The sequence below is a fragment of the Euleptes europaea genome, chromosome 2 (assembly GCF_029931775.1).
Source record: "Euleptes europaea isolate rEulEur1 chromosome 2, rEulEur1.hap1, whole genome shotgun sequence".
NCBI lineage: Eukaryota > Metazoa > Chordata > Lepidosauria > Squamata > Sphaerodactylidae > Euleptes > Euleptes europaea.
Window position 1 is genome coordinate 69,011,510 of NC_079313.1, and position 16,811 is coordinate 69,028,320.

Sequence of the window (16,811 nt, forward strand, 5' to 3'; positions counted from 1 at the left end):
TTAATTTAGCCTTTGTTTTTTGTGTTTCAAAAGCGACAAGCTCCATGTTATATACAGATGTGCATACCAACTACCAAAACACTAAATTACTCTTTTACCACACACGCACACACAAAGAGAATCAGCCCAGGGAGGTACATTTGAGTAGAGTAGTAGTATGTGGAAGGGTTATTTATTCCCCCCCTTCCTCTGTGTTTTTCACACACAAAAATCCCCCAGGAGGTTTTTGGGCTTTCAGATACAAGCGTATATATGTGAAATCCCTTGAGAAAAGCAGCCGGGGAGGGAAGAGCAGAAAACATGATTCTTTCTCTCCTACTCTCCAAACCCCTTCATGCAAAATCTAGATTCCACATGCAAGCATTGGTGCTTAATTACACACACTTTGCATGTACAGGTAGTTTTCCACATAAGAGATGTTTAAAGAGTGACTGTGGCTTGGGTCAGACTTAACAAACCGGGATTAAGCCTATATACATTCTCACACAATTGCAATTAACAAATGAACGTCAGACCATAATTTTGGATTCCTAACTAACCATAAGGACATTGTCGAAGGCTTTCACGGTCAGAGTTCATTGGTTCTTGTGGATTATCCGGGCTGTGTAACCATGGTCTTGGTATTTTCTTTCCTGACGTTTCGCCACAGCTGCTGGCAGGCATCTTCAGAGGAGTAGCACTGTTACTCCTCTGAAGATGCCTGCCACAGCTGCTGGCGAAACGTCAGGAAAGAAAATACCAAGACCACGGTCACACAGCCCGGATAACCCACAAGAACCAACCATAAGGACATTTGGACTATCATAATAACCATCGTTGGTTTAATTAAACCATAGTTTTGAATTCTGGCTGAACTAAATGTCTAAATGCATGTTATATTTCCCCCTGCTCCTCTCTGCGTTTGCATGATCAGACAGGTGTTGTGAACTCCATTCCCAGTCCCATGCACACATGGGTCTTATTTGAACAGGGACCACCGTACCCAAGAGAAGGGACTTCAGCATTCCCCCAGCACCACTTTCCTGACCTGAAACAGTGCACGGGGAAAGCCCCCCCCCCCCGCAATGTGGTAAACTGCAGCACCCCTCAGGATTCTTTCAGATCAGATAAACAGCACGGGGGGGGGGGGAAGAAGCCCTCCTCAAATTCCACAATCTCTATCTGAATTAGGCCTGTGTATACCTGGGAACTGAGTTCCCAGCATGGAACCAGACACAGTCTAATTGCACAGACGTGGGGGAAATGTAATGCATAGTTCTTCAGCGACTGCAAGCTTCTGTGTATATAAGGGTGCTTGTATAAGAGAGATTTTTTTAAAAGACTTTTGAAAAACAAATCCCAACATGTACATTTTTCTCTCTCTTATTCTAAAATCCTTTTTTGGCAGTAGAGCAGGGGTTGGCAACCTCTTTGGCCCGTCTATTGAAAATAAACATATCTACCTGTGAAGATGTTGCTGTACTGGCAGACTAAAGGAGAGGGGGGGAGAGAGAGAGATTTCTACTTGACCAAACACACTAGGCACATGCCAGATCTCAGCAGTGCTGCCAGCACCTCAGGGGCTTTCTGTGGAGCCAGATGGCAACTGCACATATCTGGGAGGCTGCGATGGGCAGAAGGCAGAATATTACTTTCTGCCATGCCGCTGTCCCCCCCAGCACTGCCAGAGACTCAGGGCCTTGCCTCAAATGGCCTGGGCGAAGAACTGGTCCTGGGTTCCAAACGAAATGGTCTGGTTGTGCAACAGCTCAGCCCACATGCCAGGAGTTGCTTATCCCTAAACAAGAGCATGCTCCTCCTGTCCATATTTGCTTGTAATAAGTTTAATGTTTCAAATTTCTTTGCAACCTTTTTATTTTTAATATGCCAAAAATAAATAGGCTAGGAGGTTAATAGCCAATTTTTTCAAATAATCAGCATGCATGTTAAATATCTAGAAATCTAGAATAAGCAAGGCCTAAAATCAGCCTAAAGATTAAACAACCACCTTGTAAAAATGTAGGATACCTAACTTCCTGCATTCCCTGGGTGTCAGACTCGTAATTATGTATGTATATATGTATATATGCATATACACACACACACACACACATATACACACACACACACACATATATACACATATACACACATACACCTGGATGGCCCACGATAGCCTGATCTTGTCAGATCTCAGAAGCTAAGCAGGGTCAGCCCTGGTTAGTATACCAGGGTTGCTGTGCAGAAGAAGGCACTGGCAAAACACCTCTGTTAGCCTCTTGCCATGAAAACCCCAAAAGGGGTCGCCATAAGTCGGCTGCGACTTGACAGCACTTTACACACGCACACATATATATAAATTAAGTGGTCAGAGATTTCAATAATCACATCCCATTAAAGACCACAAAATCTGAATTGCCACAAGCATACCAGGAAACAAGTGGGAGGAAATGGTACAGATGTACATTTGTGGTAAAAACATCAGAGAATTTTTTTCTTTAGGATTTGTTGACCTGTTTATGCTTTGGCTGATACCTGGCCAAATATTCTAACGGCAATACTTAAAGCAACCCTTTTAAAAAGAAAAACCATTGCAATATCATACAAGACAGAGTGAAAGTTCTTTATATCAGGATGATACTGCTTCATCAAAACAGACAGAACAAACCCACATTGACTTTAAAGGGAGAGGGGTATCATTTGGCACCAGATTTCAACAAGAAACCTCTTTGCCTGGGCACTGCCACATGGTTACTACCTTGATGAGAAGTCCTTAACTACTGAAGTGGCATTCGGGTCCACCCATCCATCATGACAATGCTTTTAACATCCGCGCTCAACCATGTGCCTGACTGTGTCTGAAATCCCAAAGCATGGAGTTTCCTTATGGGAAACTCTTTACCCACAAAGGTGGGGGGGGGGAGAGATGCAATCCCTCGCCCTACTGCCACAGTGGCTGAATTTTTGCTGGTGCTGCTCCCTGGAACCGGTTTTGAAGGCTGTGGCTCAGCCCTGGAAGAACAGAAGGGATTATAATGAAAGCAGTGCCTGCCCTCAGGCAACTAGTGAGATAATCTTCCTCTCTATTAACCACAGCTCCGCTCCACGCTTTCAATTTCGCTATCAGGGCTTTTGCTGGCTCCCTCGCTTACTAAAAGAGGGCTCCAGGGGGACCGTAAAGAGTAACACACAGGGTATTCCAGAATAAGCCTTGTGGAGTCAGATGCAGCTCAAGGTCATGAAAACCTATGCTGGAATATGTTTTGTTAGTCATCAAAATGTGGTGTTGGGGGAGAGTGTTATGGATACCGTGGACTGCCAAAAAAACCAAATCAGTGGGTTCTGGATCAAATCAAGCTTGAACTGACCCTGGAAGCTAAAAGGACTAAATTGAGGCTGTCCTACTTTGGTCGCATTAGGAGAAGGCAAGAGTCACCGGAAAAGACAGTCATGCTAGGAAAAGTTGAGGGCAGCAGGAAAAGAGGAAGACCCAACAGGAGATGGATTGACTCAATAAAGGAAGCCACAGCCCTCAGTTTGCAAGATCTGAACCAGGCTGTTAAAGATAGGACGTTCTGGAGGACATTGATTCACAGGGTCGCCATGAGTGGGAAGTGACTTGACGGCACTTAACACACAACAGTTACGCATGGGAGGTTTTGGCTTGGATTTGCCGCTCTCTGGATGCGTATTTTTCCCATCTGAATTCTCAAAACTCTGCATGGGGGTTTATTTTTGAGTTCTGAGAATTCGGATGGGGAAGACGCGCATCCAGAGAGGGGCAAAGCCAAGCCAAAACCTCCCATGCATACATGTCTTCAAATGCTCCTGAACTCCTGCTTGATTTTATTGCTCTTGACTAACGCGGCTACCCATATGCATCTGGATCCCTCTCTCTCTCTCTCTCTCTCTCTCTCTGCCCCCAACCCTACGTTGCTGTTTCGGCAGGGCGGCCGTCACCCCTTGGACGGCCCGGGTCAAGCGCCAAAGGCAATCCCAGCTCCTTGAGCACGGAGGGCAGCCGATGCCGCCGCTCCCCTCCCGCCCACGACCGAAGCCCTTCCCAAGCCCCAGAAGGCGGGCTTCCTTCCGACACGCGTCCGCCGCGCGTTCCCACGAGCGCCCGCCCGCCCGCCTCTCTCGGCAAGAAGCGGCGCCCGCTCCGAGCACGAGGCAGCCCACGCCACGCCTCCGCGAGTCCCGCGGCCGCCGGCCCACCTGGTTGCTCCGGTGGAAAGCGGCCAGCCCGCTCCGGCGTCCCCCGAAAGCGGCCCCCTTCTCCCCCTGCGAAGCCGAGGAGCGGCTCGGGCGGCCGCCTGCCGGAGGAGGGGCGGCGGCGGCGGCGGCGGCCGGAGCGAAGGCGGCCACGAGCAGCAGCAGCAGCAGGAGCAGCAGCAGCAGCAGGTGGGCGCAGGACCCGCCGCCCATCCCGACCCCGGCCGGTCTGCCCCGTGGAGCCCGGCGAGGCCGCTTCTCCGCCCGGCCAGCTGGGCTTCCCGCCGTGGCGATGCCGCCGAGCGAGAGAGGGCTTCGCCAATGGCAGGCGCGTCCCCCCTCCCCCCCTCCCTCCCTCCCTCCTCGCGTGCACACGCTCCCACTCCCCCCCCCCCACATCTTCATGTGCCTCTTTGGGGCGTGGATGGGTCGGGTCACGCCACGGTCGCCCCGTCGGACCATCCCTATCCCGTTAAACATGAACTGGAGCTTTTTCTCAGCCGTCGAGATGAAGTTTCTGACCCCCCCTTTTGGGCGTCTTATGGCAAGGGCATGCCCCTCCACAGCCCGGCCAAGGCAAATGTATGTACCGCATGCACGGACACGTGTCTCCAAGAGAAAAGCACCTAGAACGATATGGAAGAGGTCCGAGGGCCGTGGGGGGCCCTGACAGGCGGTGTCCTGCAAGGCTTGCAACAAAAAGGTGCGCAAGGAACTTTGCAGACACTGAGCTAAAACAAATTACCGCTCTCTAGTACTTTAACAGCAGACTATGATATGCTCTCCAGGATCAGAGGAGCATGCCCAATAGATTGGGTGCTGTGGGACACAGGCAGGACAATGCTGCTGCAGTTGTCTTGTTTGGGGGCTTCCTAGAGGCACCTGGTTGGCCACTGTGTGATCAGACTGCTGGACTCGATGGGCCTTGGTCTGATCCAGCAGGGCTTTTCTTATGACTAATATTCATTCAACAACACACAATATTGATTGATGTGTGCATGCGAGCATGCTGTCAAGTCCCAGCTGACTTATGGTGACCCAGTAGGGCTGAGTGATTGGCCCAAGATCACCCAGCAGGCTTCATTTGGGAGTTGCGGGGAATCAAACCCAGCTCTCCAGATCAGACTCTGCTGCTCTTAACCAAGGGCGCCCAAATATGCACTAAAGCCCTAGTCCAGCAGCTTTAAAAAGCTTTCTTAAATGTATGAAATGTCCTCAGTAGTTGATGCAAATTAGTTCTCCTGACTTTAGTGTGACTGTGTGTGTATATGTGTTAAGTGCTGTCAAGTTGCTTCTGACTTATGGTGACCCTATGAATTAATGACCCTGACATGGATAGCCCAGGCTAGCCTCATCTCCTCAGATCTCAGAAGCTAAGCAGGGTTGACCTTGACAAGTATTTGAATGGGAGATCTCCAAGGAATCCCAGGGCTGTGGCACAGAGGCAGGCAATGGCAAACCACCTCTGAACATCTCTTGCCTTGAAAACCCCCACCAGGGATTACCATAAATCAGATGTGACTTGAAAGCAAAAAAAAGAAAAAGAAAAAAAAATGAATGTCCTCTGAAAAATCCTATCATTAACAGCCCTGTTCAGGCCTTGCAAACTGAGGGCCATGCCTTCCTTGATTGAATCAGTCCATCTCTGCCTATAGATTGAACAGATAAGGAGATAAAATGCATTGTTGTCTGACACCTTTGCCAATTGGAAACCATTCTGTTTCTCCATACTCTGCCCTAGCAATAGATATAACCTATTTGATTTCTGTATTGGCCATCCATTGATGTCCATGTATACAACTGTCTGTTTGGTTGCCTGAAACATATGTTCACAAAGAAGAAGTGATTGTCTTCACAGAATTGTATGAGTCACTCTCCTGTTTCATTTCGAGCTCCTAGCCCAAGTCCTCCAACAATATTTGATTCTGCTTTGTTTCCTACTTTTGCATTCCAGTCACCTATGATAATCAGCACATGTTGTTTAGGTGTGTGATCAATTTCTTCTTGGACATTTGCTTAAAAGCTTTCAATTTCTTCCTCATCAGCATTGGTAGTTGGGGCGTGAACTTGAATTATGGTTATATTGATAGGCTTTCCCTGAAGTCTGATTGATATTATTTGGTCAGACTTTGCATTATAGCCCCTGACTGCCTGTGCTACATCTCACCTCACTTATTAAAGCAACTCTGTTTCTTCTGTGTTTGTCATTCCCCACGTAAAACGCTTTTGTCTGACTGCAAATGGCCTAACCCAGTCCACTTTCGTTCACTCTCTCCCAGGATTGGAATATTTAAATGTTCAATTTCTCGTTTTACGATTTCGAGCTTACTTTGAGTCATACTTTCCATGTTCCTATTATATGCTTCGAACAGCTTTGGACTTTCCTTCTGCATCCATTCACATCAACAGCTCAGTGCCTTTTCAGCTTTGGCCCACTTGCATCATTAAGAACAGCGCTACTTGTACTTCTCCTCCGCTCTGGAACAATCTGTTTCAGGACTCCAACCAAAAGTGGCAAGAGACTGCCAATCTGAGACATGTGCCAGCCTCGTCACTTTCAAGTGCTTGAGAGATCAAAGAGTCTAAACAAAACCACAAGCTACAATAGAAATATTCCAAAATATGGTTGTGTGTGTGTGCTGATGTTTCAGAAAGCGAATGCAAAGTGCCCCTCTTGAACTTCAAAATGATGCTCACAGACTATGTCATCCATTCCAATACAGCCCACTGCATGCACAATTTTCTGCCTTTGCAATCTTATTTTCTGGCCAAGACATCATTGTGGGAAGGACTGTTGAGTATCACGTACATTTCCATAGTTGTTTGTGCCTGTCCTACACATGAAAGGGAGGGGGAGGAGGGGTAAAGCATCCTTTACTTAGCCATTTACTTAGTATGTGAGCATCACATCTGATGCAGCAGGTGTTCACTTGTTTTCATATTGACCAGTATGAATGAGTGTAAGCTAGGTATGTGTAAGGCATCCGTGTTATTATTTGGCCCCAAATAATGAATAAAGCATTTGTGAACTAGTTTCAAAGTACATGCTAATTAAGTGTAGAAAAATCAAACAATGTACATGCAAGTTTGTACCAGGCTATGTAACTGTAGTTCACAATATAGGATAAAAGTGATCATTAATTCCATAAATGTGGGTCCCCAATGGAGAATACTCCATCAGCTGTGAAAGACAATCTACCTGCTGATGGAGGTGACATCTGGCAGAGGTTTGTTACTGGACTACAGTGGACCAGACTGTATGGAGTCCAGGTAAATACTGCATGGCCCAGAAGTGTTTTTGCACAAGTGGCCTTTATGGGTTCCAACAAAACTTTTACCGAAGTTGGTGGTGCCACAAGTCCTGTTTTGCTGTGACTCCCTTCTCTTCCCTAAGCTCATCTTCACACGGGGGAAGGTATTGTACCAATGCATAGCAACACAATATTTGTTTACACATTTATCCACACCCCACCTGCAACCCTTGGCACCTCAAGGGCCTTTTGAGTGGCTCTGGATCTGAGCCTGGCTTTGGCCAGGGAGGGCAGGCCACAAATAGCAAAAATTAATAAACAAATAAATCTCTTGAATGGATGTATTGCGGCACAAGGATGTTAGCAATAAAGATCAGCTAGGTGAGTCAATAAGCGGAGTAGAGATCTAACGTTTTGTTCTACATCCCACGTTGGGAATGCCACATTAGCCTACAGTGCAACTCATCCATGGAAATTAGACTGCTAGTGGACATATAATTATTGGGGACAAATGTATAAAAAATGGAATATGGAAAAATGAACCAGCAATATAATTCAGTTATTTATCAATGCAATGAAAATTGCTTCTATCCAATAGTTCGTAGTGAAGCTTTGTTGATGATAGACCATATCGAAAAGGTCTCCATCTGAGCCATTTTGTTTACAAAAGTATTTTATTGTACGGGATGAAGGCAGCCAAGTGCTGGGCAGAAAAAGGAACCATAGGGGAAGTGGCAGATCTGCCATGGAGGCTGTGGGTAGTCACCTTCTCCTGTCAATCATTTCTCTTGACCTGGGAGAAGTGTCATCATGAATAATAGTTTCCTCAAGAGTAAGGGGCTGCTAATGAGAAGGCCATGGCATGGGCATGGCGGGAGAGCCACTTGTCTAAGGCTATTCCACTGTCCTGCTGGCTCAGGCAAGCCATAATGGAGGAAAGTGGGCATGGCTCATTGATGAAGCACATCCTTTGTATACATGTATACATTTCCAATCAGAAAGGCCTCAGTTACCAAGCCTGGGAAAGATTCCTGTCTGAATCTTTGGAGAATGGCTGCCAATAAGAGTAGATAATGCTGGTCCATAAGGACCACAGAATAACACAGCTTCATGTGTTCATTCAATGGTACTCGCACATGAAAGCTGTACAAATGGAATAGAGAGAAAAACATATTCCCAGGTAAAAATTTATTTCTGGGAAACTACATTTTTTCTCCAGTGCCCTGTTTTGAGGAAAGATAGGTGCTTCCCCTGCGACTTCCAAAGCAAGGCTGTGAAACATTTTATTTTTTAAAAAAAAAACTGCAGTTAAAGTTGGCTGTTTGGAAGGTATTTAGACTCACACTCTTATGAAATGGCTCTGCTTTTTATAAGAGATCCCTCACCAATAAAAATATCCTTATTTTGCTTACTTGGACAGTAATAACAAAATGCACCTTTTCATTAAAGAAATCCACTGTGAGTGAACAGCATGAACTCCTGATGTACAAAATCTTGAACAGACTAGGACTTCATCTAGACTTGTAGGATCGAGAGATCTTGTTGAAGGTTGATCGGTTTTAATTAGCACAAAGGGGGATGTTGAAAAGGCATCCTGCCTTTTATTTGAAGTCACATTGTGTAATGAAAAATGGAGGGAGCAAATAATACTTTTACTCCCAAGCCCTGTCCCACTTATGGTCAATTTCACACAGCTGTTGTTGTTGCAATGATACCTCTTTTGCAAGGTTGGCTCCTTGCCCATGTAATAGACAAACTGATAAGCCAAGGATCCTGGCCGTTGGTGGTATCCTGAAACCATCATGATTTTTATTGTAGAGAACTGAAGTTGATGGTCAGATTCAGAAGCTGAGAACACATGCTCAACACCATGAAGATCAGAGTCTTCTTCTGGGTCACTTATATAGGCAAAGTAGGAAGAGCAAATTGCCTGGATGTTCTCATTCTAGTCCATGTGAGGAAAGAAATGTTCTGGGCACCAAACAGACAAAACTCCGTTGGCAAAAACAAGGCCAACTGTTTTGGAATGTGTTTTATTCAGTGACTTCCTTTTCTTTGCCCAATAGATGAATGTCAGTTATATCTACTAATGTCAACAATAAATTGCTTTAATACCTTAGAAACTGGTTTATAAGGGTTGCTTGTAAGCAAGAGCCTGCTTCACTAGATACATAAGGTAAAGATTATTAGTGTGTAACTAGAGATGTGAAGGCCTGAGAAAAATGGAACATTTTGGAAGGGAAATGTTTTTTTCCCGAAGATTTGTTTTTCAATTTGGAGGAGCACTGGGGGAAAAACCCTCCTAAGAAATATTTCATCTTTTAGACTGAAATGCTTCATAAGGCAAGGTTTTTCTCATTCAAAATGTACAGCATGGAACTGTCTGAGAAAATGGAAAAACTGGGAAAATTTGAAAGACACTGAAAAATGTCCTTATAGAGAATGAAAATTACCTGTCAGCAAAAAAGAAAAGAAAATGAAAACATTTTAAGTTCCATATGTATGCCAAATAGTACAATTGTATATGCTAATTAAGCAGTACATGATATGTTGTTAAATCAGATAAAAAGTTTAGGTTTGATAGCAAAGTGTTGAATATATTTCTTTCTTTTATTAATAATCTGATGACCCATCAATCTTGGACAGAACCAGTCTTACAAATTCCACCCTCTATTTCCATCCTCATATAGAAGCCGCTGCAACCAGAAATTTAGCCACAGCCAAAGTAATAGCAGAATTAGTATCAGCTAACAGGAAGACATGGAAACAAGGGAAAAATTGGAAACTGTCTTGGCTGTATACACAAATCTCTCAGTTTATGAGATAAAGTTTCAGTTGTCCCATACCCACATGGACATAATCTATCCAAGTAGAGTTGTCCTCAGAATGTAACCACCAAAACAACAGAGGGGGAATCAGGTAGCCTAGCCAAGAGAAAACCCCTCCAATACCTTAAGTGGTAGAGAAAGTGGACATATAAAAACAACTTCTTCCTCCTCCTCCTCCTACCAAGAGCCAACTGATGGCTATCATCCTCCTTGCATTTTTCCCTTTTTGCAGAGCCCTGGTGCAAACTACCATATTGTCAGCATTGGTTGTCTGTTCCATATGACAGGTTCCAGGGATAGACTGGGCATTCTACTTATTTACCAGCTGCCTAGTTCCTCTCAGCCACTCTGTCTGACTTGGTGGAGGTATCTCAGGCTTGGGGCCAGAGATGTCTAGACTGCTAGTTCTGGGATATTTCAATAGTCATACCAACAGCACCTTGTCCCAGCCAGCTCAAGGTTTCATGTCTTCATTGGCCACTATTGGTCTGTCTTAAGTTGTAACAGGCCCCCTGCTTGACAAAGGACATACTTCAGACAATTTTTTGTGCTGAGCCTTTGATGGAGGTCTGGTTTGAGGGCTTTCAGCATGTGCCATGATCTGACCACTGCCTTCTCAAGACAATATGGCACCAATGCTTGGTAGGGATGAGAAACTGATAGGGTTGTGCATTCGAGTAAAACCGAACTGAAAATATACCTAGAAAATACCATATTGGTATTTTTGGGGTACACATGAACACATGAAGCTGCCTTATACTGAATCAGACTCTTAGTCCATCAAAGTCAGTATTGTCTACTCAAACCGGCAGCAGCTCTCCAGGGTCTCAGGCTGAGGTCTTTCACATCACCTACTTGCCTAGTCCCTTTAACTGGAGATGCCGGGGATTGAACCTGGGACCTTCTGTATGCTGAGCAGATACGCTACCACTGAGCCATTGAGCATCCCAAATATATCTGAGAATTTTTTAGGATACCACAAAAATGGTCCCAAAAAAATCCTGGAAATATTTGTGATTAACCGAGAAGATCGGGAGCCAGAGTTTACAGGCTTCCGGCATTGTTTTTTCTCTCCCCCTCCCCCGGTTTTTCTTTGTTTCTGTACCTCCCAGAGTTTCTATGAGCTTGCCAGGCTGCTTCTGCCTATTTCAAATCTGTTTGTCAGTTTCAAAAGGTTGTTTTTTTTTCTTTGCCAGAGTTGCTTTGTGTCCCTCTCCCTCCCTTGGATTTGTTCTGCTGTGATTATGCGGTTTGACATTACTCCTGTTGGGCTGGCACTGCCACAGTGGCACTGGGTTCTGCTGGGCTTGCAAAAGGGACCCCAACCTTGAGTTTCCACTGCAGAGATTCTCCAATTTGAAATTACTCCTGCTGGGCTTGCACTGCCAGAGTGGCCCTGGGTTCTGCTGGGCATTCTGTACATTGTCACTGATTCTGCTGGGCTTGCAAAAGTGTAAAGATTTCTACTGTAAAGATTCTCTGGTTTGACACTGGTTCTGTTGGGCTTGCACTGAGACCATGGCTCTGCTGGGCTTCTGCACATTACCATTGGTTCTGCTGGGCTTGCAAAAGTGCCCCCAACCTTGCATTTCCACTGGATTCTCTGATTTGATTTTGGTTCTGTTTGACTTGGCAACATTGGCTTGTGGTTCTATTGGGCTTACTGGATTCTGCAATGGTTCTATTGGGCTTGTTGTAGTGATAATGAGAGCAGCAAAAATGCAACTTCTTTGCTACCATTTAATCAGATAGTTGACACCATACTAAGTTGTTTGAAGTACTTCAACACTTATTGACTCCAAAGTCTGAGCCTGTCAGTTCTCAGGATCTGATGATTAGTTATGGCACTTTTGCAAAGTTTTTCACTCTCAAATGTGTTTTGATTTGGACACTGGTTGCAATATAGTTCAGACACAAGAAGTCTCCAGTGAATTATCTGGTCCATTTATAGATTATTATCACAGTGGACATTGACAGGATTTTGGAATATCAGAAGGCCACCACTTGTACTCTGCATCCTTGTCCATCCTGTTTGCTGAAATCATGTAAGAATCACATTATTGGGGCCTTGATATCCATCATTAATCAGTCATTGACTCAGGGTGCCTTTCCTCAGCCACTCAAAGAGGCAATTTTCTTTCCATTATTTAAAAAAAATGATATGGATGTGGCTTGTTATTGCCTGGTCTCTATTTTGTCATTTGTGGGCATGATGACAGAGAAAGCAGTTGCAGAATAACTCCAGGTCTTCCTGGATGATTTATCTGCTCTGGATTTCTTTTGGTCTGGTTTCAGACCAGGTTATGGAACAGAGATGGCACTAGTGGCTTTAATTGATGATCTCAATTGGAATGCAGACAAGGGCTGTGCCTCTGTGTTGCTCTCACTGGATTTATCAACAGTCTTTGATGCTATGCCATCTTGTTAAGGCATTTGGCGGTAGACATGGGGAGGTCATATGGAGGTAATTCTTTGGATTGGTTTAAATAAATCCTTATGGTCTGTAGTCAGACGGGTGCCATTGGAGAGCCATTGTCATTGTATCTCCAGGACCACCTCCCCATTTTATCCCCCAAAGAACATTGCACTCTGCAAATAACAATCTCCTGGTGGTCCCTATAAGAACATAAGAAAAGCCATGCTGGATCAGACCAAGGCCCATCAAGTCCAGCAGTCTGTAGAGCTCACTGGTGGATCTATGTGAGGTTTGTTTTGTTTGTTACATCACAGGATTTGTTTGTTACATCACTGTTAGCAAGTAGGCTCTTAGCTATGGAAACTCCCATCACAGTCCATTTGTATGATGGAACAAAACTCAGGGGTGCCAAAGATGGCTACAAGTTTGGGGTTTTATCTGGCTGTATGTGGCAGATTTCACCATGGACAGTGGGAATTCACCAACTGATACATCTGATAAGGAGGATCTTGCCTATGAAGGCTAATACCACAATAAAGGTGTCCCTTTTTAAGAAACAAAACAGTGGGGTGGTCCACATTGGGATGACAATGCACCAATGACAATTTCTATGCAGGAAAGAGATTTTAGGGTTGAGCTAGATGGTGCTGCAGCAAAGAGCAAAATCCAGTGCTGGGACATATTAGCTAAGAAAATTGAAAATAAAACAAGGATAACAAGAAATTGACACAAGGGATTAATTAAGTGGTCAAAAGAAAATAGCCAATAATATAATACCCCAGTATGGTGCAGCCTCATTTGAAATACTGTGCAGTTCTGGTCACTGTATCTCAAAAAAAAAAAAAAAGATATTGCAGAGCTGGGAAAAGTACAGAAGAAGGCAACCAAGATGATCAGAGGGTTGAATCACATCCCTATGAGGAAAGGCTGATGATTCCGGGACTTCCAGCAGAGCTCTTCTAATGTTCTTATGAAATGAAAATAAAACAGAGATGTATTTTATCATTATAGAAATCTGTGCATCAGCTGGTGATCTGCTTCCAGTTTATATATGAAGCTTTAGATTAAGTAACTAGTACAGTATGAAAACTGGCTTTGCCAGCAGAGGGCAGAGACTGCCACTGGATTACCAGTTGCAGAACCATATACTAAATGTTCAGTGTTAAACAGCAACAGGAGTCCCAGACAACCAGATGATTTTTCCTCAGAGCAGATTAAGTTCTGTATTAAGAACAGCTTCTGGATTTCACTTACTTTTCTCTCATATGTATATCCTGTCCTTCCTCCAAGGCACTTAGAGTAGTGTAGATAAGGTCACACAGTTTTGCCCACACAACAACCCTTTGAGGTAGGAGAAGCTGAGAGTTTCTACCCTATTCTGCATCCCCCATTCTCAAAATGCCCTCTGACCCAGCCTCCCTTTCCAACTATTGTCCAGTTTCCCTTCAGTTATTTGTCTCTAAAGTCCTAGAGTGTGCTGCTAACTCCCACTGTATCAATTTTCTTCTGTCTCAGCCCCTTGCAATCTGTCTTTCACCTTTTGCAATCAACTGCATTCATTTTCATTCATTACTTATATTTACACCCCTACTGCTCAGACATGACTGGCTTCCAAACTGGCTTAAATTAATTAAAATTCAACACAATGGTACAAAATATTAGAGCAGCACAAGCAGGGAACCTACAAGGTCTCACAGGGGGCACCTGATTCCCCCCATATCCTGTTCCCCACACTATTTCTTCTTTTTCCTCCTCCTGGCAACCTCCATATCCTCTCCCCTTCCCTTACTCCATTTGCTCCTTCCCACTCACCAGTCTATCTACCTTTTACCTGACTTCCCCCTCATACTTTTCAGCTTTATTTATTATTTACTTCATTTATACCTCACCTTTCTCCCTAAATGGGGACTCAAAACAGCTTAAATTGTTCTCCTTTTCTCCATTTTATCTTCGCAACTATCATGTGAGGTAGATTAGGCAGAGTGACGGGCCCAAGGTCACCCAGCAACCTTCCATGTCAGAGAGAGGATTTGAACCTGGGTCTCCCAGATCCTAGTCTGTCTAACTACTACACTACACTGGACACTCAGCTTTCCCTTCCTCCTCCCTGGCAGCCTCTTCCTGGGAAAAGTCCAGCCAGGTTACACAACTCCTGTGGTAGCAAGTTGTTCAAGTGAGTTGTATAGTGGCTGCTGCTAGAGCCACGAAAGTTGTGTAGCATCAAGTTGTCCGGTAGTCACTGCTGGACCCAGGGGAAATGTGCAAACTGCATGGTAACAACAAGTCATCCAGGTGAGTCGTGCTGTGACTGCTGTCACATAAAAGTGCTTCACCAGGTGGTCACCGCTGGGCCTGAGTAAGTTGCACAAATCACATGGTAGTGAGCCACCCAATGGTTGCTGCTGGGCATGACCCTAATGAGTCCTCACTCCAGGTTAAGGGGATCAGGGTAGCCAAAACAGCCCTGGAGGGTCCTGCACCCTCACCCTTACCTTTTCCTAACAAAAACCAAGTCTTAAGGGCTGGCATTATTGTTGTGGTGGCCTAGAGACCAATAAAATGCCTACTGAGAATGCTCAGATGACATTCATTTCTTAAAGCTACAGGTGCTGCTTCTATTATTTGGGGAGGGGTTAACCCCCAATATACTTAGAATCATATAATCATTGAGTTGGAAGAGACCACCAGGGTCATCTAGTCCAACCCCCTGCACAATGCAGGAAATTCACAACTACCTCCCCCCCAAACCCCCAGTGACCCCTACTCCATGCCTAGAATATGGCCAAGATGCCCTCCCTCTCATCATCTGCTTAAGGTCATAGAATCAGCATTGCTGACAGATGGCCATCTAACCTCTTGTTAAAAACCTCCAGGGAAGGCGTGCTTACCACCTCCCGAGGAAGCCTTTTTAAGCGGTCAGATTTTGCTGCAAACCTTTTTTTCCCCAGGTTTGTAAAAGTATTTGTCTTATCTGTTCACAGCCTTAATCTGTGGATTTGCGGGTCCTAATCTCAGGCCATGTTGAGAGACTCATGCAGGGGAAATCCCATCCTTTTTGTACCACCTTCTTCACTGGGCCACCTACTTGTCAGTCAGCCTATTTACCAGCTCGTCTAACTGCAGAGCTGACATCAACAGCTGCCTGGCTACAGCTCCTTCCTCCTCCTCCTCCCTCTCACCCACCCACCTGGAGTGCCACTGCCTCCACCTCCTTGGCTCAAGTGGTGGTGGTAACTCCAGTTCTCCTGTGCTCCTCGCCCCCCCTCCTACCCACCTGCCTGGCACATGCAGCAGCATCTCTGCCTGTCTCTGTCTTTCACCTGCCTGGCTCAGGTGGCAGCAGCTACTACTCCTCTGCCCATCCCTCAGCCACCCTAAATGGGACACTGAGCTTGTGCAGACAACATTTATCTCTTGGGGAGATTTAACCTCCCCCTCCATATTTTCACATTTTTTTCTGCAAATCTAGGGCAGCCCCCCAGGTCTGCAGAAGAAAGACCTCTATCTGAATCTGGCCTCGTTCTCTTGGTCTATCGATCCTCACAAAGGCCAAATTCAGCCTTAGATATAAGATGATGATGGGTGTGTGGATGGTCATCTCTTCTGGTCCCTGGTAACCGATGACATAATCCGGGGTCTAGGCTCTTCTCTCCAGAAGGTCGGGGACACAGCACAGCACTTCTGTTGATCTGGTCTTACCAGAAATCACTGATGACCTCTCTCCTTCTCTACTGCCTTTGACAAATTGCTTGCTCTTTCCTGCTTGATTCATTTTACACCTCCAGTTTCTGTGACCCAGTAGTCCACTGTTTCTCTCTTGACCTAATTGTTCATCCATTGTTTTCATAATTGGGATTACTTCCTCTGCTCTTTTCTTTCCGTTGCAAATTGCCTAAGGATCTGTCCATGACCCTCATCGACTCTCTCTCTGTAAGCTGTTGCTGGGTGACTTCCTCAAGTACCATGGCTTTCAGTACCACTTGTACATGTCCCCCAGCTCTGCATCTGTAACTCTGACCTTATCTTTCTATCCAGCTATCTCACATTTCCAATTAACTGTTTGATATTTCTGCCTGATGTCTTATTACTGTTTCAAATTTACCATGTCCAGAACTGAACTTC